Genomic DNA, 24,288 nt, shown 5'->3' with positions numbered 1-24,288 from the left:
GAATTTTATTTATTCCTTCTATTTTTTTCAGTTTTGTTGTGTATATTTTGAAGGCTTCTTATTAGGTACATACATATTTAGGGTTATTCTCTTTTCTTGAAAAACTCATACTTTTATCATTATACTCCTTTTCTATCACTAGACATGTTTTTTATCATGAAATCTGTGTTGTCTGATACTATATAGCCATATTAGCTTGCCTAACTAATCACTGTGATTAGGCCTTCCATGTTTAAGAAAATCAAATAAGCTTTCTTAAGGAATAAGTAAATAAAAATATTTCATGAACTATGATAAACTGTCTTAGAAAATATGAGAGTCTTAGAAAATTATGAGTCCAGTCTCTAGAATTAATGATTGTTTTCTACTAAAAGATTCTTCACCACTTTTCACTTTGGATTTACAACAAACTTATCAATTTATCATTTCACTGACTTCCCTAGTAAGCAAAAGATTTTTTAAAAGATGGAAAATTTTTATATATGCATGTGTAAGTTGCATTATCAATTTTTACAGAGCAAAAAATATTGACAGGCAGAACTTAAATTATACTTTGCTTAAAATAAATGAAATACAAAACAGGAAAACAACTGGAAGGATGAACAAAACAAAGAATTGGATCATAAAAGGATAAACAAAATTGACACATTTTTAGCTAGACTAACCAAGGCAAAAAAAAATTGTCCTGGAAAAATTGGACATTCACATGTGGAAGAATGAAATTAGACTTTCATCTTACATCACTCAAAAAAATTAAGTAGAAATGAATTAAAGGCTTAAATGTAAGATCAGAAATTCATAAAACTGCTGGAAGAAAAGGAAGCTTGACAGATTTTATGGATGTGGATTTTAGGGATACAAGCAACAAAATAAATGAGTGGGACTACATCAAACTAAAAGGCTTCTGCAGAGCAAAAGAAATTATCAACAAGATGAAAACACAACCTATATGATAGAAAATAATATTTGCAAACCATAATTTAGATAAGGGGTTAATATCCAAAATAGATTAAGAACTTATACAATTCAGTAGTAAAAAGGAAAAAAAAAAAGAATCCAATTAAAAAATGGGCAAAGAACCTAGTAGATATTTTAACAAAGAAGATATATGAATGGCCAACAAATATATGAAAAGGTGCTCGACATCAGTAACCATTAGGGAAATGTAAATCAAAACCATAATAAGATATCATCTCAAGCCCACTGAGATGGCTAGCATCAAAAAAGCAAGAGATGAAAATGCTGGAGAGGATGCAGAAAGAAGGAACACTTGTGCACTGTTGGTGGGATTGCAAATTGGAACAGTTAAAAAAAAAACAAACATTATGGAGGTTCCTTGAAAAATTAAAAACTGAACTAGCATATGATCCAGCAATTCCCATTCTGGAAATATATGTGAAGGAAACAAAAACACTGTATCGAAAACATAACTGCACCTCCATGTTCATAGCAGTTATTATTTACAAGAGCCAAGACACAGAAACATCAAGGGATGAATGGGTAAAGAAGCTGTGAAATATATATATATATATACACACACATTAGAATATTATTCAGCCACAAAAAAGGAAATCCTGCCATTTGACACAACATGGATATACCTTGGCTGCATAAAGCTAAGTGAAATGAGTCAGAGAGAGACAAAGTGATATCACTTAAAAGTTGAATTTAAAACTTAAAAAAACAAAGACCTAGAAAAAGATATCCAATTTGTGGCTACCAAATCAGAAGATGAGGAAAAGATAAACCAAATAAAGGTGGTCAAAAGGTACCGCCTTCCTATTATAAAATAAACAACAACTAGGGATGTAATGTACAACAGGATAACTATAGTTAATATTGACATATAGATGTTTGACAGGTGTTAAGACAGTAAGTTCTTTTTTTTTTTTTAAGACTTCATTTATTTGACAGAGAGAGAGAGACAGCGAGAGCAGGAACACAAGCAGGGGGAGTGGCATAGGGAGAAGCAGGCTTCCCACAGAGCGGGGAGCCCGATGCGGGGCTCGATCCCAGGACCCTGGGATCATGACCTGAGCTGAAGGCAGACGCTTAATGACTGAGTCACCCAGGCGCCAAGACAGTAAGTTCTAAAAGTTTTCATCATAAGACAAAAACACTTTTTTCTATTTCTTTTCTTTTTTTTCAAATCTATATGAAATGATAGATGTTAACTAAAGTTCTTAGGGTCATCATTTCTCAGTAACTTTAAATCAAATCATTATGCTGTACACTTTAAACTTATACAGTTCTATATGTCAAGTATATCCCCAAAACTGGGATGGGGGAATCCTCTGCCCAAGCACTGTGATCTAGTATTCTACTAGGCAAAACCCTTCAAATCCATTCTCTTCACATGGTCATGAAAACTGCTATGTAAAAGACAACAGAATTACTTGCTACAGATATATGTTCTAAACAGGCTTTCTGGGGCAAAATGCAGTTTTAGTTTGGCTATCTCTGGACAATAGTACTCAATTAATAAACAAGGCTTAGTATAGGATAATGAAGATCTAGAATCAAGTCCTTGTCTGCACATCCTACTTATGTGACCCTAGAATTCAAATTCGTTGTTTCCCTGTGTAGATATTCAAGCACTAATTTCATCTTTAAAACATACCTATTTTAAAGGAAAAATTAAACAAATTAAACAAAACTTATTGGAAGCTTATTATGTCCTTGACCAGTGTGGACCAAATGTCAGCCACTTAACTACCACCTTCACAAGTTGTGTTGTTTTTTTGTTCTCATTAGGCTGTCATTTATTACTTTCTCTAAGTTAATATATATTTTTACTTAATACATTTATTTAAAAAGAAACTTCCTATCATGGAAAATCAGTATCATATGTCAGAAAGAAAAGGTGCCTACTCTTGATGGCAATTAACAAAACAATCTGTCTGATCACCCCTTTTGGGGAAATTCTAAATGGGGAAGTGAGGAAGACATGGAGAGAAATGTAGGAGACAAATGTAGAGAAACAAGCAGAAGGGAGTTAAGTCACAAAACTGACAGTGTTAAGATCAGAGTAATGAGTAATGTGTCATATCACAACTAGGTCATCAGATTATTCCAAAAATTATTTTTAACAGTATTGAGATATAAATAACATTACCATAAAATTCACCTAATTAAAGTGTATATTTAAGTGGTTTTTAGTATATTCACAGTTGTGAAACCATCACCACAACCTAATTTTAAAACATTTTCATCACCTAAAAAAGACCCCCCTCCCTTATTTATTAAGAGTCATTCTCCATTTCTGTCTCCTCTCCTAACCTTTACTCTACCCCAGGCTACCACTAATCAACTTCTATCTCCACAGATTTACCTATTCTGGACATTTTGTGTTTGTTTCTGAAGATATCCTTTGATCCTTTATTGTCTTTCTCTCTGTCATGGTTTTTTTTTTATTTTCTTCAGTGATATATTTGGATTTCTTTCTCTTTATTCTTCGCATATTTATTAGTGGTTTTTGATATATGGTTACCATTGAGTTTGTATATAACCTCTTCTACATATAGCATTTTATATTAAGTTGATGGTTGTACAAGTTTGAACCAATTCTTTACTCCTCTATTCCCACATTTTAGATTTATGGTCTCATATTTCACATCCTTTTATTTTTTTAGTTCCTTGACTGATTTTTTTTTTACAGAAATATCCACTTTTACTGCTTTTGTGTTTACTACCTTTATACTGTCACTTTTGGCCTCTCTTTTCCACTCAACGAGTCCCCTTTAGTATTTCTTGCAAGGCTGGTTCAAAAGTCATGAACTCCCCTGGTTTTTGTTTGTCTGGGTAACTCTTTATCTCTCCTATTCTGAATGACAGCCTTGCTGGATAGTGTATTCTTGGCTGCAGATTTTTCCCATTCAGCATTTTGAATATATCATGCCACTTCCTTCTGGCTTGGAAAGTTACTGCTGAGAAATTCCCTTCTAGCCTTATGGGTTTTCCCTTGTAAGTTACTGTCTTCTTTTGTCTTGTTGCTTTTAAATTTTTTTCTTTATCACTCTATTTTGCCAATAATGACAAAATGTCTTCGTGTGGATCTGCTTTTGCTCACTTTGATGAGCATTTTCTGTGTCTTCTGGATCTGAATACCTGTTTCCCTCCTCAGATTATGAAGTTTTCAGCTATTATTTCTTCAAATACATTTTCTGCCCCCTTTCCTCTCTCTTTTTCTTGGACTCCTATAAAATGAATGTTATTACTTTTGATGGAGTCAAGAACTTCCCTAAATCTTTTCTTGTTTTGCATAATTCTTTTTTCTCTCATTTGTACAGCTTGATAACTTTCCATTACTCTGTCTTCTATATCATTAATTCATTTCTCTGCTTCTTCTGGCCTGCTGTTCATTCCATCAAGTATGTTTTTCATTTTGTTTACTAAGCCCTTTGTATCTCTGCTATATTATTCTTTATCTCTGTGTTACATGCCTCACTCATGTCTTCTACTCTTTTCTCAAGTCCAGTGAGTATCCTTATGACCATTACTTTAAATTCTCTATCAGGTATATTGCTTTTATCTGTTTTGCTTAGATCTCTGGCTGTGGCTTTGTCCTGTTCTTTCATTTGGGATAAATTTCTTGGTCTTCTCATTTTGTCTAAGTCTCTCTGCCTGTTTTTCTGTGTTAGAAAATTCAGGGGCGCCTGGCTGGCTCAGTCAGTTAAGAGTCTTACTCTTGATTTTGGCTCAGATGATGATCTCAGGGTCCTGGGATCGAGCCCCATGTTGGGCTCTGTGCTCAGAAGGGAGTCTGCCTAAGAATTCTCTCTCTCTCCCTCTGCCCTTCCTCCCACTTGGTTCTCTCTCTCTCTCTCTCTCAAATAAATAAATCTTCTAAAAAAAGAAGAAAGAAAATTCAGTTATGTCTCCTATTCTTGAGGGTAGCAGACTTATGAAGAAGAAGTCCTGTAGTGCCCTGCTGTGTAGTGTCCCCTGTTCCCCAGGGCCTGGTGCTTCTGGGAATTTCTCTAAGTTGTGCTTCATATGCTCTGCTATTTCAGCCTGGCCGATTTATCCTTAAGACCAGCCATCTGCAGAAGCTCTCCTTGCCTGTTGTGGGCAGTATTTGGTCTCTGGCCTGAATGTGGCACACTTTAACTAGGTGTGCTCTGGTCTGTTTGTGAAATGAGACCTGTTGCCACCACCACCAGAATCAAGGCTCCACAAAACTCCCACATCAGGAATGGGGTGTGAAGCAGGGGTTTGGGGCAGTCTTTGGGGGAGGGAGTCCACCATGCTGGGACTGAGTCAAGCATGAATGGGAGGAGTAGTTCCAACTTACTGGGGGTGGGGGAGCGGGGTTGGTGTAAGCAAGTTAGGTAATGAATGTCAGCACTGCACTGGTTCCTGTAGGCAGCCTGTGCTTATGCTGAAGGGCAGAGGAGGGAAATGGCACCACCCAATTCCTCTGTTCCCAGAGTTCTTTCTGTTAATGTAGTCTGAGATGCATTCCAAGAGAAGCAACTAACCTCCCCACTGTGTGCCCCAGGTGTTCTTCAGATCGCTTTTCCATGCTGTGTGTCTATGAGCTGTTTGCCTGCCTTTTCTACAAGAGCAGCCCCAATATCCTCTGGGCTCTCCCCAAGTGAAGCCTGCTGACTTTTAGAACTCTAGGCTTTATGCCCTGCTGATTTCAAGAACTCACAAAATTTTGGACCTCTCACTTTCCAAGCCAAATGCTATGGGGGTTTGTTTTCCCTGTGTGTTAGTCTGTCTCTCACCCTTCTCTTCAACAATAGATACCTCTCCACCACAGTGGCCACAATCTGTTTCACCCCTAAACCTCATCTCTGCATGTCATAACTTCTTCAATGTGTCCTCTTCTCTACCTTTAGTTGTGGAGTTTGTTCTGACAGTCTTCAGGTCAATTTCTGGGGTATCTGGGATGACTTGATAAGTTCTCTACTTGTATTCATTGGACAATACAATGATCCTAGGGTCCTTTTACTCTGCTGCCATTTTCCCAGGATCAAAATATACCATTTCACCTATAACAAAACTCACCTGATGGACATTTTTCTCTACATTTTGGCCATTATAAATAATGTTGTTATGAATGTTTGTGTACAAGTTTAAAGAACTTGCTCTGTAGCTGCTGGGATAGTGGGTCTATGTGTCTGTACTTCCTTCTTTTTACTGTAAACTCACATCATCTGAGGGAATCCCTTATCCTTTCAACTTGAAAGAACCTCACTAGGGCAATATACATTATGTGAGACAAAGAAAGTTAAAAAAAAAAAAAAAAAGTTTAAGTACCAAGAAAGAGCAGTGGACTAAGAATCCAAAGAATCTGAGTTATCTTTGCAGTGCTATCTGTTGTTATCAGCTCCATATCCTGATTAAGTCACTCTCCCTCTAACGACCCTCATCTGTGGATAAAGGTCGTTGAGTTAATAATTAAAGTTGTATTATGTTTTAAAGTATTATGATTTAAAGTTAAATGTCTCATCTTTCCAGATATAGTGAACTAAAGTAACAGAAAGAAAAACTTTGTTTTTCTCCCCTCAATATTCTGTCAGATTTATGGCACAAAGTCTACAATAAAATAGGAATCTATTCTTTCTCTAATAACATATCTTATTATCCAGAAATCAGCATAACTTAATACATTTTCAAGCTTATACATAACCACTGCACCTCAAGTACATGTGGATTTTTAATAATATGGTCAAAATAAAAACACACATTAATATCCTACACATCAGTTCTGATAAAGGAATCCATTAAAGTCATATACATATACATATAAGCCACACACATATAAGCCAAACCCACAAATAGTTCTATTAAGTTTCACAGTCTTTTTTAAGTTTTTTCAAAAAGTCATCTTTGAAAGCTAGTAACAATCTAGACATTCAAGTCATAAAACAAGAAAAAATGAATAGGGTAATAAAATTACCAACACACTGGTCACAAGGAATTAGTTTAACAAAAAAAATTAAGATAAAGCAGTTCCTTAATGAATATACTAAATTTCAATTGCATTGAAATATAAAATGTTGTTTCTTAAGCACCAAGTGTGATAGCGTTTCTGCTTATTCTGATCCTACATTAGGTAACCAGCAGATATTATTTCCATGGTTTCCTAAATATTTATTTCTTTTGTCTTTATTAATTTTACATCTTACTTTTTCATAATATATTTCATTTCTTAGAAAGTACTAAGCTTATAAAACAGTTTGTGACTGCAGGTGGTTTTCCTCAATAATTTTTATGAGGGAGAACTTATATATTGTCTTTTAATTTTTCAGATGAAGTCATTAAATCTCAGAAAAGTATAAATGATTTCAAAGTTTAACTAAGCTACTCCATGATGTTGCTGCCTAGGCACCCATGTTGTGCAGCCTGCAGAAACCTTAAACTAACATTAGCCCCCTCATGCAAGCACATGCCCCACATAGCAGCTGCACAGTCACAAGCAAATATAAATTCCTGATATAAGTTCCCCAACAATCCTTGTGATCAAGAGTCTCCCTTGCCTCCCAGCACCTGTATGCTTTATGCACCCCTTAGGTAAGACCCCTAGGAGAATAGCCAAAACCCCATTCTTTTGGTTTGAAATGATCTATCTGGCCATAATCCAGGAAACACAAAACAGTCTACTCTTGGACCCTAATAAAAGCATGAGCCCCAGGTCCCAACTCTCTCTCTTTGTTCTGCACTCTGCCTTTACCTGCCCATGTAGGACCTTGAGGTATACCAGATACTTCCTCCAAGACCTGTGATCAATGTCTTTATTTCAGTTCCTCTTGTGTTGTTGTTGAATCATGGTTCATGATCTAGAATCCTGTGCTCCACTCAACAAATGTTAATTTCACAAAGTCCTAAAGAGTGACTAAGCCAAGATAATTTGCCTCATGAGAGATGAAACAAAAATACTGGTCTTTCAATGACTACTTTCAGTGTATTCCATTAATAAATGAATAAAAATATGACTTCAGCCCTGATTTCTCATTTAAAAAAATAAACCAAACACCATCCTGCCTATCCTACAGAACTCATATAAAGTTCCAACTGCTATGTAACCTGCAAGGGGTTCTACAAACATAAACTTCTTTCTTCATAATGAAGCATTCATTGTTTGAGGATAAACAATACTGAATAAATATTTTACAAAAAAAGAAGGAAAAAAAGCTTATTTCCCCATTGTTGCAAGCACCTCATCCTCTGGCTAAAGTGACTTCCAGGGGATTTAAAGAGCTGGGGTCCTTTTCTTCTCCCCAACCCTTCATTTTTCCCTCTCAGGAGCCAAACTTTAAGGACTAGAACATGCAAAAACAATTCTATATGTAGAGGAAATTTTAAAGTGACTATGAATGCCCAAAGAAAATTTTAGAAAAGACATGAGAAGAAAAATGAACAGAAACTAAGGAACTAAAGGGATATCATAAAGTCAATAATACACATATTGAGAGAGTCCAAGAAGAACAGTGAGAGAAAGGAACAGAGGGACCTTTTGAAGAAATAATGGTTGAAAACTTCCCAAATTTGATAAAAGACATGAATATAAACATCCAATAGGCTCAACAAACTCCAAGTAAAATGACTTCAGAGACCCACACAACTACAATAAAACTTTCAAAGACAAAAAGAGAATCTTAACAGCAGCAATAAAGAAGCAAATCATGATATACAAGGGATCTTCAATAAGATTATCAGCAAATTTCTTATCAAAAACTTTGGAGCACTGGCACTGAGCACTGGGTGTTATACACAACTAATGAATCGTTGAACACTACATCAAAAACTAATGATGTACTGTATGCTAATTGAACATTAAGAAAAAGAAAAAAGAAAAAAAAAAAAAAACTTTGGAGGCCAAAACCGAGTGGGTCAATATGTTCAAAATGCTAAAAGAAAAAAAACTGTCAACCAGGAAACATTATCCTGCTTAACTATCTGCAAAAGTGAGGAAGAAATGAATATATTCCCAGATGAACAAAGGTTGAGGGAATTCATAACCAAAAGACTTGCCCCGCAAGAAATGCCCAAGGGAGTCCTTCAAGTTTAAATGAAAGGACAATGGACAGTAACTCAAAGTCATATGGAGAAATGAAAATCCCAGTAAGGGTTAATACATGGGAAATCATGAAACTGGCATTATTGTGGCTATACTTTTTTGTTATCTACATGATTTAAGACGCTAATTTAAAGAAAAAGAAACAATCAGTGTAAACTCAATACTACTGTAACTTTAGTTTTAACTCAAAATATTCTATTCTATATAACTTAAGAGACTAATGCATTTTTTAAAATTATTAGTTTATGGTTTTGTGCACACAATGTATAAAAATGTAATTTCAAGACATGAGCAACCAAAAGGGGTGTGGTGCAGCTGTAAAGGAACAGAGTTTTTGTATGTTACTGAAGTTAAGGTGTTATAAATTCAATAACAAATGTTTTTACTTTAGGAGTTTAAATGCATTCCCCAGGGTAACCACAAAGAAAATAGCTATAGAACATACACACAAATTTATACATTTCACTACAAAAAAATCTACTACACACAAAAGAGGATATAATGCCCGGGGCGCCTGGGTGGTTCAGTCATTAGGCATCTGCCTTCGGCTCAGGTCATGATCCCAGGGTCCTGGGATTGAGCCCTGCATTGGGCTCCCTGCTTGGCAGGAAGCCTGATTCTCCCTCTCCCCCCACCCCCGGACTTGTGTTCCCTCTCTCGCTGTCTCTCTCTCTCAAAATAAATAAATAAAATCTTAAAAAAAAAAAAAGAAGATATAATGCCCAAAATGAGGGCCTACACAAACTGTAAAACATTTAGAAAGCAAAGCACAATGACAAAAATCCCTCCTTAACAGTAATTAAAGAAAGCCTGGAAAAAAATCCTCACATATATGGTTAATTTGACAAGGATGCCAAGACCATTCAGTGGGGAAAGAAAAGTCTTTCCAACAAATGATGCTGGAAAAATGGGATATCTACATGCAAAGCTTATGAATTTGGACCCAAACCATAATCCTTACACAAAAATTAACTCAAAACGGATCAAGGACATAATTAACAATTATACTCTTAAGAAGACTTGGGACAAAAGATTCACAACATTGAATTTGGCAATGATTTCTTGGACATATCCAGCAAAAGCACAAGTAACAAAAAATATAGACAAGTTGGACTCCATGAAAATTCAAAAATTTTGCCCATCAGAGGACAATATCAATATGACAATATTTTTTACTAAAGCCATCTACAGAATGAAATGAAATATTTGCAAAGCATTTATTTGAAAAGAGATTAACAACCAGAATGTATAGAGAACTCCTAAAACTCAAAAACAAAAGCAAATAAGCTGATTCAGATATGGGGAAGGACTTGAATAGACATTTTTCCAAAGAAGATGGAATGGCCATGAAAAAATGCTCAATATCATTAATCATTACACCTTACAGCCATTAGGAGAGCTAATATTAAAAAATGTAAACAAAACACACACACACAACAACTGTTGGAAAGGATATAAAAAAATTGGCACCCATGTACATTACTGAAGATTTTAAAAGATACAGCTGCTATGGAAAATTGTACTGTGCTCCCAAAACAATTAAAAAGAGAATTGCTATGTGATCCACAAACTCTACTTTTAGTATAAGCCCAAAAGAATTGAAAGAGGGTCTCAAAGAGATATTTGTACACCCATATTTACAACAGCATTATTCACAATGGCTAAAACATGAAAGAACCCAAGTGTCCATCTATGCAAGAAAACAAACAAAATGTGGTACAGAGTCATACTTTATTTTATTGCGCTTTGTTTCATTGTGCTTCACAGATACTGAGTTTTTAAGAAATTAAGGTCTGTGGCAATTCTATGTCAACCAGAAGTCTACCAGTTTCCTAACAGCATTTGCTTACTTCCTGTCTCTGTATCACATTTTGGTAATTCTCACAATATTTCAAACTTTTTCATTATGATTATATTTATGGTGATCTGTGATAAGTGATTTTGACTCACTGAAAGCAGAGGATGGTTAGCATTTTTTAGCAATAAAGTATTTAATTAAGATATTATACATTGTTTTTTAGACATAATGCTACTCACACTTAATAGACTACATTAAGGTGTGAACATAGCTTTTATATACGCTGGGAAACAAAAAATTCATTTGACTCACTTTATTGCAAAATTCACTTTATTATGGTGGTCTGGAACCAAACTTCCATTATCTCTGAGGTGTACTTGTATACATACAGTGGATTATTATTATTCAGCTTAAAAAAGATGGGAAATTCTACAGTATATGCTACAACATGGAAGAACCTTGAGGACATTAAGCTAATGAAACTAGCCAGTCATAAAAAGACAAATATTGTATGATTCTACTGATATGAGGAACCTAGAGTCGTCAAAATCAAAATGACAGAAAAGGTAAAAGTGATTGCCTGGGGCTGGGGGAGGAGAAAATGAAAACTTACTGGTTAACGGGTATAGAGTTTTACTTTCACAAAATGAAGAGTTATGTGGATAGATGATGGAAATGGTTGTGCAACAATGGGAATGTATTTAATACTACCAAACTGTACACTTAAAAATGTTAGGACGGTTTTACATTATATGTATTTTGCCACAATAAAAATTATTTTAAAGAACAGAAGAAAATATAAGAAATGAAAAACATGTATTTTTTGATACAAAGCATTATTATTACAAAGATGTTGATTGTCAGAACGTTAACCCAAAACTTCAATACAATTTCAACAGGAACTAATAGAAATTTTTAAACTAATCTGGAAAAGAAAAGGTGTGAAATTAGCTAAGAAACTTTGCAATAGGGCGCCTGGGTGGCTCAGATGGTTAAGCGTCTGCCTTCGGCTCAGGTCATGATCCCAGGGTCCTGGGATCGAGTCCCACATCGGGCTCCCTGCTCCTTGGGAGCCTGCTTCTCCCTCTGCCTCTCTCTCTCTCTCTCTCTCTGTCTCTCATGAATAAATAAATAAAATCTTTAAAAAAAAAAAAAGAAACTTTGCAATAGAACAATAAGGAGAGCACTATTTTACGCTATACTCAAAAAAGTACATTCAAGAAAAGATAAATATTTTGTAGTAAGTTTTCATAAAATTAAAAACCTCTCCTTTGTGGTACTTATAATACTAGCAATTTTACATGATATGTAAAACATTTATTTAATGGCCGTTTCAACTACTAAGGTATTCCTACTTTGTAAGGTAATGCCTGATACACAGTAGGTATTCAAGACCAATCTGCTCAATGAATAAACAAATGAAATAGAATACAGCAACATCATCATTTATATATACGAATAATACATATGTTCTCAAATCAATGAGGAAAGAATGGACTATTCCATTAGTGATACTAATAAACTAAATAGCAATTTGGGATACAAATGTTAGCCCCCAATCTTACGTCATATATAAAAATATCTTCAGATTGTTGGAAGATAATGTCAATATAAAATTATGGGTAAAAGAACAAAATCTAATATTCTTCTTAACTCTTCACTTTTCAACTACTTCAATCTAGCTAAACATACAGAATAAATATTATTCCCAAGAAGCAATGTGAAATAGAGAAGAACAAGTAAATTATAGCTTTAGTTAACTAAGTATTATTTCATTGTAATTATGTGACCAGACATTTTAGGATGGTGGGAACAATGTTGTCTTTATTTTCCACCCCAGATACTGGCAATTCCAAATATCCTCTAAAATTGGATCTCTATATTCTATGGAAGCAGTCCAAACTGAGAGGTAGGAAGTTTTGCCGCTTTAGATTGTTTGCAAACCTCTCATTAACTTTGATACACAGATTGAAAGATAATAGTAAGGCTTTTTTCAATTCCATTTTCCACTTAAGAATGTTGCAAAATAAGATCTCAAATGTCTCCATGTCTGAATCTATTACACTGTAACAAAAGCATAAGAATGTCACAGATTTCACCTACTTTATATGTTTTACATAATACCTGATAATCTAGTCCAAAACCCAGCCAAGGAAATGAATGACAGGATAGCATAGAAAAAGAGATCTCTTTTTTCATTTCTTACATTTCTCTTTGACTACTGGACCTTTCCTGAAACCAATCATCTTACATATTAAATTATCTGAAATACAGTGTGTTAAATTTTGATTGAAATTTTTACTAATAATTCTACAAAAGACTTAACAGATTAGCATTTATTTTTTATTAAGTGATTGTTCATGGGGGGGGGGGAAATCCAAATACACCAGTGTGCTGTGCTTTAGAACAACCCAATGGAAAATGACCCCTCTGAATTCATAAAAATAAATATTCAGGTGGTACGTAAAAGAGTCCACCCGATTCATAAAAGTAAATATAGGGGCGCCTGGGTGGCTCAGTCGTTAAGCGTCTGCCTTCGGCTCAGGTCATGATCCCAGGGTCCTGGGATCGAGCCCCACATCAGGCTCCCTGCTCCGCGGGAGGCCTGCTTCTCCCTCTCCCACTCCCCCTGCTTGTGTTCCTGCTCTCGCTATGTCTCTCTCTGTCAAATAAATAAATAAAATCTTTAAAAAAAAAAAAAGTAAATATAGGAAGTAATTTTATTTTTCAAATGATTACATGCCTTATTTTATTATTATATATTACTGCAAGCTGATTTAAATGATCATTGATTAGTTTTTTAAAACTTGTTTTGAGTATAGTTGACACACAATGTTACATTAGTTTCAGGTGTACAAAAGCACTGACTCAACAATATGCTCTGCTCACCACAAGTATAGCTACCAACTGTCACCATACAACACTACTGTAATATTATTGACTATATTCCTTATGCTGTGCCTTTTATTTCCACGACTTATTTATTCCAGGATTGGAGACCTGATTTCCCATTCCTCCTCACCCATTTTGCCTAGCCCTCATTTCCCTCCTCTCTGGCAACCATCTGTTTGTTCTCTGTATTTATGGAAGTGATTCTGCATTTCTTTGTTTATTCATGTTTTTTTTTTAATTCCACATATAAGTGAAATATACAGTATTTGTCTTTTTGAGTCTGATTTACTTCACTTAATATATTGCCCCCCAGGTCCATCCACGTTGCAAATGGCAAGATCTCATTCTTTTTATGGCTGAGTAATATTCCATTTTATGTATGTATGTATGTGATATATGTGTGTATATATGCATGTGTGTGTATACATATATATGTGTGTGTGTGTGTGTGTGTGTGTGTGTGTGTGTGTGTGTATATATCACATCTTCTTATCCACTCATATCTATTGATAGGCACTTGGGTTGTTTCCATATCTTGGCTACTGTAAATAATGTTGCAATAAACATAGGGCTGCAATATAGCTTCTCAAAAGTTTTCTTTGGATAAATATCCAGTGGTAGAATTACTGGATCATATGGTATTTCTATTTTTAATTTTTTGAGAAACCTCCATACTGCGTCCCATAGTGGTTGCAACAATTTACATTCCTGCCAACAGTTCACGAGGATTCCTCTTTCTCCATATCCTCGTAAACACTTGTAATTTCTTATCTTTTTCATACAAGCCAATCTGACAGGAGTAAGGTGATATCTCACTGAGGTGTTGATTTGCATTTCCCTGATTATTGAGGTTGAGCCATCTTTTTGTGTGTGTGTTGAGAAAGTAAAACAAAGCTAGAGGTATCACAATCCCAGATTTCAAGATATACCACAAAGCTGTAGTAAACAAAATAGTATGGTACTAGTGCAAAAACAGACACAGATCAATAGAACAGAATAGAGAGCCCAGAAATAAACACATGCTTATATGGCCAATTAATCTATGACAAAGAAGGCAAAAATATACAATGGGGAAAAGACTGTCTCTTCAATAAATGGTGCTGGGAACACTACATGCAAAAGAATGAAACTGGATCACTGTCTAACACCACACAGAAAAATAAACTCAAAATGGATTAAAGACCTAAATGTGAGACCTAAAACTATAACAATCCTAAAAGAGAACACAGGCAGTAATTTCTCTGACACTGAACATTTTTCTAGACAGATATCCTGTGGCAAGGGAAACGAGCAAAAATAAACTAGTGGGACTACATCAAAACAAAGATTTTGCACAACAAAGGAAATCATCAACAAAACAACAAGGCAACCTATGAACGGGAGCAGATATTAATGAATGATATATCTGATAAGGGGTTAATATCCAAAATATGAAAAGAACTTGTCAACTCAACACCAAAAAAAAAAAAAAAAAAAAAAGTAGGCAGAAGACCTGAGTAGATATTTTTGCAAACAAGACATACAGATGGCCAACAGACACATGATTCTGTTCTTACAGAAATCTACTTTGCAAAACAATTCAACACTGCTGCTTAGAGAAGTGTTGGTCTAGACATTAAGAGAACTCTAACAATAATAGAAATGATATAATTCAATTCTTACAGAAAACACAAAAATGGTATTACTCTTATCTCTTTACAAAAGGAAAACTGAGACTTACATCAGTCATGTAACTTATACAGGGACACAAAGGTGGTGTTAGAATCTATGTCTGTCTGACTCCACATCCCGAGGGGCTCTTGACCAGTATAAACATCACAACCCATGGATAATAAAGGAGCGAGAGAGAAGAGTAATCTCTTGAGAGTGAACATAAACACATATATGTTAACAGTTCTAATCTTCACCTGCTTACTTTCAGCCCAATTCTACTTAAATGCTCAGCCTGGTTAGGACAGGCTTAGCTTGAGCAGGCAATATCAAAGTTATGAACTTGAACAATGAATGATTTGACACAAAGTGCTTTTCTTCTTGCTAATACCCTATATACCACTTGTTCCGATATTCAACCCACATATTTAGTCTCCTGCAGTCCTAACCTCAAAAAGTGTTTTGAAATGTGAATTAACGGAGTCATTTTCTTCCACAGTGGGATTTTTTCCCCTCAAATACAGAATTTCAGACAAGGAGAGAAGATAACCATGAAAACGTGAATTTCTGATTATCTGTCATATTTGAACCATTTTAGTTTGGAAAATAAACAGCACCACATACTTAAACAAAAATGCACATTGACTCCTGCATGATAGGAGGGCAACAAGTCCTCCCCACCCTCATTCCCCAAAACACCATAAAGCTTAACACAACTGTCAAAAACAACCATTTCAGCACTCAGAAAATCAACCCGAGGCTTACAACAAACTGACAAACGGTTATTAATAAAAACCACTGAACTTTGAGTGAGAACGGCATCAGTTGGTGATGATTTTTCCTGGGGCTTCTGATGAACCCCAGCTCTGCATGTGCAGCAGTTCAATTAGGGCAAGGCATAATGTGATAACTGCAAGTTTAGCTGCTGCTGTCAAAGACGGGGTCACTTGATCTAAAGTGTTGTCAGTTAAAATGGTGATCTTAGTGGCACATGGAAGAAAGGGAGGCCACTGTTTCCATCTGTTTGAAGTATTGGGTCTTTTTCAGGCAAGCAACAGCCTGGCAGGCAAGTGAGAAACTTAATAGGTAATTCTGGGAGGTGAGACAGCCACATGGGGCCAGATGAGATCGCCAAATATTCTGCACTGACTGAGGCTGGTCTATGTGCAGCAGAGACTGGAGTGGGTGCAAGCCACCCATACATTCTTAGAAAACAGAATCTGAGCTAACACACAGAGGAGATACAACAGAGCACAGTGGAAAATAAGAGCCAGGAAAAACTTAAAATAGCCTATACACTGAATATGCTTCCCAAATCAGCACAGATCTATAACCAGAGAGAGGAAGCCATACTGGTTCCAACTATTTGAGCATAATCTCTGACCAATAACTCATTAAAGATGAAGCTAAGCAGAAAACAGAGGAAAACACCTAACAGGCGAGGTTTAAAAATAAAGATGGTTAAAAAAACAAAAACAGGAAACACTAAACAGAGACATCAGGGGCCACACAGTTTGGTGTTTAGGCTATATAATTACCAACCACACAAAAAGAACCACAACAACAACCCTCAGGGGAAAAAAATATTAGAATCTAGAATTGCTATAAAATATTATCTAAAACTTCCAGTGTTCAACATAAAGAAATTATGAGACATATAAAGAAACACAAAAGTGTAACCTACTGACTCAGGAAAAAAGAGGCCAATTGAAGCAATTTCTGAATGTCCTTTTATGTTGGATTTAACAGATAAAGACTACAAAGCACCAATTATAAATTAATTCAAAGAACTAAACATGTTCCACCATGTTCAGAGAACTCAAGCATGACATCAATGATCTACTGAATGGAATATCATAAAGCCATATTATTAAAAAACAATCAAAATTCTGAAGTTGAAAACTACAATAACTGAAATGAATGATTCACTAGAGTGGTTCAATAGCAAATCTGACCTGTCAAAATACAGAATCAGTAAATTTGAGCTTAAATCTACTATCCATTCTAAAAAAGAAAGAAAAACAATGACCAAAAAATAAATCAACAGAACCTCATATAATATCAAGTACACCAATATAAGTATAAACAGAGTCCCAGAAAAAATGAGGGGAAAGAAGACAATATTCAAAGTAATTATGGCTGAAAACCAAATTTGATTTAAAAACAAAAAGCAACATTAATCAATGCATCCAATCTCAACAAACCCCAAGTAGAATAAACTCAAAGACATTCATACCTAGACATGTTATATGCCCCCCCAAAAAGAGAAAATTATAAAAGTGCCAGAAGAAAAATGACTGGTCCCATATAGAGAATCACAATAACACTAACAGATAACTTTAAATTAAAAAAAAAAAAAAAAAAAGAAGGCAAGAAGCAATGGAATACCATGTTCAAAGTGCTAAAAGAAAAAAACTGCCAACCAAGAAATCTATATCCAGTAACACCATTTTTCATAAAGACATCCTCAGATACACAAAGATTGAGAGAAGATGTTGCTAGCAGACTTACCTTATAAGAAACACTAAAGCAAATCTTTCAGATTGAAAGGAAAGTGACATGATCAACAAGTGGGCCTACGTCAAATTCAAAAGCTTCTGCACAACAAAAGAAACAATCAACACAATGAAAAGGCAACCTATGGTATGAGAGAAGATATTTGCAAACAGATAAAGGGTTAATATCCAAAACATATAAAGAACTCATACAACTCAATAACATAAAAACAAACAATCTGATTAAAAAATGGGCAAAGGAACTAAATAGATATTTTTCAGAAGAGGACATCTGAATGGCCAACAGGCATACAAAAAGACGCTCAGTATCAGTAATCCTTAAGGAAATGCAAATCAGAAGCATAATGAGGTATCACCTCACACCTGTTATAATGACTATTATCAAGAACAGAAGAGATAAGTGTTGGTGAGGGTGTGAAGAAAAGAAAACCCGTAAGTACACTGTTGGTGGGAATGTAAACTGTGCAGCACTATGGGAAACAGTGGACAGGTTCCTCAAAAAATTAAAAATAGAACTACCAGCCATTCCACTTCTGGGCATATATCCAAAGGAAATGAAAACAGGATCTCGAAGAGATGTCTGCACTCCCATGTTTACTACAACATTATTCATAATAGCCAAAGACATGGACAAAAACTAAGTGTCCATCAATGGATGAATAAAAAAGATGTGGTACATATATACAATGGAATATTATTCAGCAATGAGAAGAAAGGAAATTCTGTCATTTGCGACAACATGGATGGACCTCCAAGGCATTATGCTAAGTGAGGTAAGTCAGACACATATAGACAAATACTAGATGGTACTATTAATATGTGGAATCTATAAAAGCCAAACTTGTGAAAACAGAGCAGAATGGTGGTTACCAGGGACTTGGGGGAATGGGAATTGGGGAGATGTTTAATAATATAAACTTGTCACTAGTAGATAAGGTACGTCCTAGAGATTAAATGCACAGCACAGTGATTGTAGGCAACAATACTGTATCATAGACTTCAAAGCTGCTAAGAAAATAGATCTTAATTGTTCTGACCACAAAAAAGAAATAATAATTGTGTGAAGTGATAGAGGCGTTAGTTAATGTTACAGTGGTAAACATATTCTAATATACAAATGTATCAAACCAACACATTGTATGCCTTAAGCAGATACAATGTTATGTGTCAATTACAGCTCAATAAAAATATGTATTTTAATTTAATTTTAACTAATATATACATTATAAAGAATACAATTATATTAACATATAAGGATTGTAATATATTTAATGATATAATTTTATTTAACAGGAAGAAAAAAGATGGGAAGTGACATAAGACAGTAACTCAAATCTAGCAAGAGTGCTGAAAATGACAAATATGTGGGTAAATATAAAAGATCCTACAAATATACATGTTCTCATTTCTTCTCTTCTTTAAAAGACATAAGATTATGAAAAAGGAATAATTATAACACTGTGCACTAAGTTTATAGTGATATAATTTATATGACAAGAGAACAAAGGAGGGGAGAAAAAAAGGATACACAAGCCTACCTCAGAGATACTGTGGGTTCAGTTCCAGCCCACTACAATAAAGTGAATATCACCACAAAGCTAGTTAAATGAATATTTTGGCTTCCCAGTACATATAAAAGTTATGTTTACACCATACTGTAGTCTAGTAGGTGTGCAATAGTATTATGTCTTAAAAAATGTCAGTACCTTAATTTAAAAATATTTTATTGCTAAAAAACGCTAACCATCTGAGCTTTCAATGAGTCATAATCACTGATCACAGATCACCATAACAAATATAATAATAATGAAAAAGTTTGAAATATTGTGAGAATTGCCAAAATGTGACACAGAGATACGAAGGGAGCAAACATTGCTGGAAAAAATGGCCCCATAGACCCGTGGCCACAAACCGTCAATTTGTTAAAAATGCATTATGTATAAAGCACAAAGTGCAATAAAATGAGGTATGTCTGTGTATTAGAATAAAGTTTCTATATTTTACTAGAATTAAGGTAGTATTTCTGAAATAAATGGTAATAAGTAAAGATGCATACTGCAGTTTCCTGGAAGCACCACAAAAAATATTTTTTAAAAATAGTCTACAAAATGAACAGAGAAGCTAAAATGGTGAACTAAAAAATATTTCACAGAAGGGAGACAGTAAGGAGGCACGGAGCAAGAAATAAAGGCATGAGACAGAGAACAAACTGCAAAATAGCAGGTGTAAATCCCACCATAACTACTATACTTACATTAAATGTGAAAATATTAAACATTCAACTCACAGGACACCAGCAATAAAAGACAAAATGGATAAATTAGACTTGATTAAAATGGAAAACATCTGCACTTCAAAAGACAACTTTAAGGAAATGAAAAGACAATTCACAGATGGGAAATATCTACAAATATATATCTGATGGACTGGAGTTCAGAATACATAAAGATGTATTTTTTTTTTAATTTTTTTTTAAAGATTATTTATTTATTTATTTGACAGGGAGAGACACAGCAAGAGAAGGAACACAAGCAGGGGGAGTGGGAGAGGGAGAAGCAGGCCTCCTGCGGAGCAGGGAGCCCAATGTGGGGCTCGATCCCAGGACCCTGGGATCATGACCTGAGCCGAAGGCAGACGCTTAACGACTGAGCCACCCAGGCGCCCCATAAAGATGTATTCTTAAAACTGAGTAAGATGATGAACAATCCAATTAATAAATGGGTACAGGATCTGAATAGACATTTCTCTGAAGACGATATATCAATGGACAATAAGATAATGAAATGATGTTCAATATAGTTAGTCATTAAAGAAATCCAAAACAAATCCAAAAGGAGATATCACTTTATACCTACTAGCATAGCCATAATCAAAAAGACAATGACAAATGTTGGTAAGGATGTGGAAAAAATGGAATCCTTATATATTGCTGGTGTGAATATAAAACAATACAGCCACTTTAGAAAAACAGTTTGACATTTTCTTAAGAATTTAAACATGATCTTACCATACAACCCAGCAATTCCCCTCCAAGGAATCCATCTAGGAGAGTAGAAGACATATGTCCACTCAAAGAACGGTATGCATATGCTCATATCAGCACTGTTCTTAAGAACCAAAAGTAAACATAATCCAAATGTGCATCAGTTAGTAAATGGGGAAAAATGTTGTATGTCCATACAGGGGAATACTCTTTAGTAATGAAAATGAAGGAAATACTGATCCATGCTACGATGTGAATGAACCTCAAATTCATGCTATATGAAAGCAGCCACATGGAAAAAACTCCATGAATGTGATTCAATTACATGAAATATCAAGAAAAGGCAAAATTACAGAGATAGAAAGGAGATCAATAAGCCTGGGAGTCAGGCTGCAAACAAGATCAAAATAAGTTTGGGGGGGATGGGAAATGGTTAAAACTGAACTATAGTGATGGATATACATGCCTATAAATTTATGTAAAAAAAGACTAAACACTTAAAATAGTGACTTTTACACTATGCAAAATATACTTCAATAAAGCAGCATTAACGACTAAGTAAAAAATATTGTCAGGTGTATTTTTACTGCAACATTAAGTTCAACTCTAGTGTCAGAGAATAACATTCCACCTAATGATTGACATATCTGGGCATCATCACCATCTTCTGAAATTTTAGAAGAAAAAAACTCACTACCTACAGCATTTAAATCCAATGCTGGTTAAATGTCTCCCCGTTTTCAACCAGATTGTTTTTAAATCCATATCCAATCAAGATGAAGGCCCCTATTTTTATTATATAATTATTATTATAAACTAAAGATCAAAGGTAAAATTTAATGATTTAAAACATATTATTTGGGGAAATAACACAACATGTAAGTAATCAGCAATAAAAATACAAACCAAAATTTTTCTAACTTTATAAAGTAACTTCTTTTACATTTACCAATTATTGCGTATTAAGAATTTTGGTGAAACAATATGGAGTCGCATTCTGTCTAAAAAGTATTTTTTTCTTGTTTCTTACTCACCTTTATTATTTTATTATGTTATGTTAGTCACCATACAATACATCATTAGTTTGTTTTTGTTTTTGTTTTTCTCATTAAACTTTTGTTTTAATGGGTCTCAAAATTCTGTGACAGATTTTTGGTCAAGTTGTTTCCATTAAAAAGTACTGATTTTAAAAACTAATAACTTAAAACTGCCACACACACACACACACACACACACACACACACAAAAGCAAATGGTCCACAAAACATTCTCCTTTCCTTCTGAAGGTTTTTACAAGGCATTGTTATCATTAACCAGTCTTTTACTGTTAAACTTAAATGGCCAATTGACACAAACAGTTCTGAGACCGTTCTTCCACCACTGATTAAGACTGTGGTGGCAGGTATTGGGGATAATATTCATTCAGCCTTCTGAGCTTTCTGGGCAGACTTGGTGACCTTGCCAGCTCCAGCTGCTTTCTTGTCCATTGCTTCGATGACACCCACAGCAACCGTCTGACTCATGTCACGAACAGCAAAACGGCCCAGAGGAGGATAGTCAGAGAAGCTCTCAACACACACAGGCTTGCCAGGAACCATATCAACAATGGCAGCATCACCAGATTTCAAGAACTTGGGACCATCTTCCAGCTTTTTTCCAGAACGATGATCTATCTTCTCCTTCAGCTCAGCAAACTTGCAAGCAATGTGAGCTGTGTGACAATCCCCCACAGGTGCATTTCCAGCACTGATTTGGCCTGGATGGCTCAGGATGATCACCTGAGCCGTAAGGCCAGTGCTTCCATTGGTGGGTCATTTTTGCTGTCACCAGCCACATTGCCACGACGAACATCTCTGACAGATACGTTCTTGACACTGAAGCCCACGTTGTCCCCAGGAAGAGCCTCACTCAAAGCTTCATGGTGCATTTCAACAGACTTTACTTCAGTTGTAACACTGACTGGAGCAAAGGTGACCACCATGCCACGTTTAAGAACACCAGTCTCCACTCGCCCACAGGGACAGTACCAATACCACCAATTTTGTAGACGTCCTGGAGAGGCAGATGCAAGGGCTTGTCAGTTGGACGAGTTGGTGGCAGAATGCAATCCAGAGCTTCAAGCAGTGTGGTTCCACTGGCATTCCCATTTTTACGGGTGACTTTCCATCCCTTGAACCAAGGCATGTTAGCACTTGGCTCCAGCATGTTGTCACCATTCCAACCAGAAATTGGCACAAATGCTACTGTGTCAGGGTTGTAGCCGATTTTCTTAATGTAAATCCTAACTTCCTTAACGATTTCCTTGTATCTCTTCTGGCTGTAGGGTGGCTCAGTGGAATCCATCTTGTTAACACCAACAATTAGTTGTTTTACACCCAGCGTGTAAGCCAGAAGGGCATGCTCATGGGTCTGCCCATTCTTGGATACCAGCTTCAAATTCACCGACACCAGCAGCAACAATCAGGACAGCACAGTCAGCCTGAGATGTACCTGTAATCATATTTTTGATAAAGTCTCTGTGTCATGGGGCATCAGTGATGGTCACATAATACTTGCTGGTCTCGAATTTCCACAGGGAGATATCAATGATGATACCACGTTCACGTTCAGCTTTCAGTTTATCCAAGACCCAGACATACTTGAAGGAGCCTTTCCCATCTCAGCAGCCTCCTTCTCAAATTTTTCGATAGTTTTGTCGATCCCACCACATTGTAGATCAGAGGACCACTAGTGGTAGACTTGCCCAAATCTATGTGTCCAATGACGACAAGGTTGATATGAGTCTTTTCCTTTCCCATTTTGGTTTAGGTTGAGCGGTGGTTTTCACGACACCTCCAGTTCTTAGCCTAGTGCTCCCGAAGGTCTGGGACAGCCCCTTTGAGCCATTTCCTCTGCTTGTCGCAGGTCCGCCACGGGCTCTACATCATTAGTTTCTGATGTAGTGATCCATGATTCATTGTTTTCATATAACACCCAGTGCTCCATGCAATATGTGCCTTCCTTAATACCCATCACTGGGCTAACCCATCCCCCCACCCCACCCCCAAAACCCTCAGTTTGCTTCTCAGAGTCCATAGTCTCTCATGGTTCGTCTCCCCCTCTGATTTTCCCCCTTCATTTTTCCCTTCCTTCTCCTATGTCCTCCATGCTATTCCTTATGTTCCACAAATAAGTGAAACCATATGATAATTGACTTTCTCTGCTTGACTTATTTCACTTAGCACAATCTCCTCCAGTCTCATTCATGTTGATGTAAAAGTTGGGTATTCATCCTTTCTGGTGGCTGAGTAATATTCCATTGTATATATGGACCACATCATCTTCATCCATTCATTTGTCGAAGGGCATCTCAGCTCTTTCCACAGTTTGGCTATTGCGGACATTGCTGCTATGAACACTGGGGTGCATATGGTCCTTC

At 35.8% G+C, this 24,288-nt stretch overlaps 1 protein-coding gene and 1 pseudogene across 1 annotated transcript in view; both read right to left on the bottom strand.

Annotated features, from left to right (window-relative positions):
* Nucleotides 1–24,288, bottom strand: part of SUPT3H (SPT3 homolog, SAGA and STAGA complex component) — a 542,078-nt gene that overhangs the window by 295,701 nt on the left and 222,089 nt on the right. The gene's annotated exons all lie outside the window — the stretch shown is intronic.
* LOC110581966 lies at nucleotides 22,251–23,689 on the bottom strand (annotated as a pseudogene).

The sequence above is a fragment of the Neomonachus schauinslandi genome, chromosome 8, assembly GCF_002201575.2.
Source record: "Neomonachus schauinslandi chromosome 8, ASM220157v2, whole genome shotgun sequence".
Taxonomy (NCBI): domain Eukaryota; kingdom Metazoa; phylum Chordata; class Mammalia; order Carnivora; family Phocidae; genus Neomonachus; species Neomonachus schauinslandi.
The sequence above is the reverse complement of the archived record's forward strand: the minus strand, read 5'-3'. Positions and strand labels throughout refer to the sequence as shown.